This window comes from Dendrobates tinctorius, unplaced genomic scaffold (genome assembly GCF_039654945.1).
Source record: "Dendrobates tinctorius isolate UK_male_01 unplaced genomic scaffold, ASM3965494v1 ptg000070l, whole genome shotgun sequence".
Taxonomy (NCBI): Eukaryota; Metazoa; Chordata; class Amphibia; order Anura; family Dendrobatidae; genus Dendrobates; species Dendrobates tinctorius.
Genome location: NW_027361738.1, coordinates 82,179,173 through 82,183,831, shown reverse-complemented (window position 1 = coordinate 82,183,831; position 4,659 = coordinate 82,179,173).

The following is a 4,659-nucleotide window of genomic DNA, read 5'->3' as shown; positions in this document are numbered from 1 at the left end:
ACAGACGTTCCCCAGCTTGCAAGCCCCTGAGCATGTGAACACAGCCAGGACACTCCATCTTGTTCCAGTTTACGGTGGAGACCTGCCCACCCCACCTGATGAGCGCAGACCTACTGCAGGAACTGAAGGAGACCAAAGTGTTCCATGAAGATGTGACCTCGACCACTTCCCTACCTCAGACCCAAGAAGAATCAATCATGCTGTTGGCCCTACAAGAGCCTCGCTCGAACAACCGGTGCAAGCCTACCCAAGGAGGTGCTGGACATAGCACCCAGAAGCCTATGGCCCAAGGGAGACTTCAAGTTGCGCCAGTGCGGGTGTCACTCAAGTCTACAACCCCGGACGCTCCGAAGGCCCAGCATCCACAGCTCATCACCCAGAGCTGAACTGCCTCTGACTGCCCTGGAGGTCTAAGTGGAACTGCTGTTCAAGAAACGGCCTAAGAACTTTGGCATGGGCCAGGAAAACTCTCAACCCAGAGGGACCACACCCGCTTCGTGAAATGGTTGCACTGCTTCCGGCTCCAGCGCCAGAGGATCATCTTGGATAAGATTTTGAAGGTGCTCCCTGAAGTTAATCCAGGCCCTGGACCAGAAGACAGCCACTCAGCTCCTCAAATTGGTTAACAGGATGCTGACCAGAAATCAAGCTGGGTGAAAGGAACTGCTGCTGGCTGGTAAAGAAGATGCCCCAGCAAAAAGACTCCCTGTGAGAGCAAGAAAGCTCAGCTGAACGTCACCTCTGACGAAAAATAAGGACCCCAGCAAATGGTTTGGTTTCCTGCCAGCCCTGTGCCAGAATATGGGAGTCACTCACGGCACTGTGAAGAGCAAGGCCAGATTGAGCCGCCTCACCCACGGGAATCATCATGCGGTCCCAGCTTCTCTCGATCAAGAGGAAGACTGTGAAAGGAGAACCAGATCAGATTGAATGGTGCATAACCTGAGGACTGTGAGCGAAGCAACCGTGTTTGAAACCCCAGTTGTGCCAGATCTGCACACTCTGCTGACAAACGTGCCAGCCACAGCAACGGTGCTCACGGCAATGGATCTGCCCGAAGCTTCCCTCAATGTTCCCCCCCACCTGGACGACCAGTTCCTGAAAATGCCCAAGGGGGGTGCAGAACAAATGGACAGTGAGGCCCAAGAGGGCCCGGAACAGTCTTTCACAGCTCGCCAGAGCATTGCCCTCCGTCCCCACCAACTGGATTGCGGAGCATGCCGAAGTCATCGACACCGCTACCCGCACAGCGTTTTCCATGCCTCCTCTACACTGCCTGATGGAGCAGCAACGTAAGTTCTGCAAAAACAGAGTCCAGTGGTGTCAAAAGCAAGTTCCTGAAGACACCGTATCGCCCACTGGACCAAACACTTGACAGATGACTGGAAGACCGCGGAGGAGAAGATGGCTCCCTCAACAACTCCGAAGATGCAGGCCTTCCTTAGTCTTGTCTCATACTGCAGAACTTGGATTCCTGGTGTTCCAGACTTAATGCAGCCTCTGTACAATTGCATCAACGCATTGAAACCTTCATCTCGTACAGGAAACTGAAAGACTTCATAGCCTCTGCGCCAACTCTAAGCCTCCCTGACTACGAGAAGCCATCCTGTCCTGACCAAAATGGAAAAAGAAGGACCAAGATGGAGAAGGTCATGCTACTGGCCAGGCTTAAAACAGACCCACGGAGGAAAACCAGAGGCCTCTAGACTACCTCTCAGCTGGCCTGGATCCAGTTGCAAGGGGGGGCCCTCCTGCATTAAAGCAATACCCGCAGCACACGCCCTCCTGATAAGGCTGCTCTCCACCACTCTTCAGTGCTCTCAGCCGTTACCTGTCTCTACTCCCACTCCCAAGGGGGGATGCAGATACGGACCCTCAGATGAAAAATCTGCAATATACCGTACATGGCTCCAGACTTGCAAATGATGAAGGAAAGTTCCACACGGGATGTGCAGCGACCAGCAATCAGGACATTCTATGGTCCAGAAGGTTGTCAGCCCAAGAGCCCAAGAAGCGGAGCTGATAGAGCTGACGAAAGACCTGCCAGATTGCGAAGAACGAAAACTTCCAGGTACTCGCATGACATGGCACCTGACTTCGGACCCATCTGGGCTGCAAGAAACTTCATCACAGCAAGCGGATCGACCGTGAAGCACCATGGAGCCATCAGAGACCTGCTGGACGCCTTTCAACTGCTAAAAGTGGTGGCAGTGCTGAAGGCCAAGGCTCACGGAAAACTGAACACAGTAGAGACACGGGGCATCAACAGCAGACGTGGCAGCCAAAGAAGCAGCCAGAGGAAGACAATATGGAAAATGGGAGAGGTCGTAGAGCCGGACGGCTACTACATGACGACTGAAGACGAGAAAACCTGGCAAACAGAAGTCAATGGGAAAACCGTTGAAGATGCCATCTCTGAATTGGACAGAAGTGCTGCCTCCTCCTCCACCAGCCAACAAGCTGAATCACTTCCAGGACGAAGACTCTGACGTGGATATGAATTCTGAGGCAGAAGAATGGTGCCTACCTTTCCAGAAAGGACGTATTTGATGGAGAACATTCCAGAAGATTGTCCTCCACAACGCTCTTGTGGGGAAGCTTCTTCTCCAGCACAGTCCTACGGTCAGCAGTCCACGGCAACACTTACCCCGTCCCCCCGAGACGAGCTGCATGAGTCCGAAGGCATCCCAAGGCTACAACAGTTTGACCTTCCCCCTCATCCCCGGAGAATACCGGCTGGACCTGTACCAATGCAAAGAGTCCCAAGTCATCCTCTGACACAGTCTAACCTGAGTCTTCATACAGAGGGAGGCGCAGACATAGATGGAACCTCAGCTAAAATCCCGCCATCAGCTCAGAGAATGTCAATTACCACAACCCAGTCACTAATCCTGACAAGATGACTTCCTGAAACCTGTACAAGAAGAAACAGGATCAGACTCGGAAGGAGGAGAAGGAGAGCTGGATGCTGAAGGCCAAAAGCACTGGGCTCCAAGAAACCGTCTACATCAAAACGTCTACCTCAAGACAAGCCTAGTCTACCTCAAACCATCTACCTCAAACCGTCTACCTCAAGACAGACCCAGTCTATCTCAAAGTGTGTACCCTACGGTGGTTCAATGGGCACATGGCCCCCACACAGAATTGAAGACACAGATGAATGACCTGATTGGACTCAACTCACACCTAAACAGCGAAGATTCTCAGCAGCTGTTCGGCCACCGACAAATTTAACATCGGACAAGCGGGAAAAGTTCCCCCACATCATCTGGCCTGAAAACTTCCCAGTAAGGAACCAGTTGGCGAAGACTACTGCATAGAAGCTACTCTCAAAAATAGTGTGCAGATATGGGGTTTCCAGAAGCAATAGCAAGTGATCAGGGACCCCCATACACAGCAAACCTTACACAAGGGATCTGATCAGCAGTAGGGTCAGACGTAGGCCTACACACTTCTCACCATCCCACACCATAGACTAGGTGGCACACTTAAGAGCAACATGCTAAAAAATCTGCCCAAGGGACAGACAAACCCTGGCATTAGACACTCCCATAGGCTCAGAAAAAGCTGTCGCCAATATGAGACTTTATTTGGGTAAAAAACCCAGTTTAGGGGTATTCTTTACTTAGCAGTTGACTATGCAATATGATACTTTGTCTGCATGAATTTTGCTAATGTCCATTCTCGAGTTTTTCTCCCTCATTGCCAGGTCCAGATTCGGTGCCTGGTATGCACGTCCTGAAGTCAGGAGACTGCTGAGTGTTGGTGAAAAAAAAACGTCTGTAAAGAGAAGCACTTGATCCCAGATCCGATGGCCCTTCTCCAAGTGCTGACGCCACCGACCTGGAAGGAAAACCCCGCCTGGATCTACGCATCGCATTGCAGGAAAAGGCGTTCATACCAGAAGATACACCTGAGCTGGAATGATGCTGTGGATGACCTCCCTGACTGAATAAATTACCTACCTGAAAGAGAATACACATGCACTGACTGCATAGACTGCTAACTAAGAGACTTTGATTACATTGCACCACACCCCCTTTAGGGACAGATCTCCTGACCGCCCATTTGCGAAAGTCTGTACAGAGGAGGATGTATGCACTAGGCATATGCCAGTCCACTGGCAGCATAAAAGAGTTGCAGCGCTTTGGGCCAGGAGCAGGGTTTTAGGGCAAGTGATATCTAAGGGGGGATTGTTATGGAAATATATATGTATATGTATTTCATATAGATCTCACTTGCCTGCTATAGGCTATGTACTCCATATACTGCTATATACTCATGTACTCTTATATATTCTTATATGCACACAGATACATATTCACAGTTTGAACCTTGTAACTAGTTGGTGGAAATTACCTACTGCCCCCCCATGAGAGAGTCTGGGGAGCAGATGGTATCTTATCATAGCATTGTCTTGTGATATTTGTCTCAGACATAGAAAGAGGAAGTTTAGGCCAGATGTGCCAACCGATATCAGAACATTGCTGACATTGTAAGACAAAGAGCAGTATATCATCTGATGCTTAAGTCACCTTAGGTCGACGCCCATATATGTTTATGCATTAAAACTGACCAATTAGCTAAGAAGTAAAGCCTTTATGTTAATGAGTAACCACTCCTTTATACGAACTGATAAAAGATCATATATGAATAAAC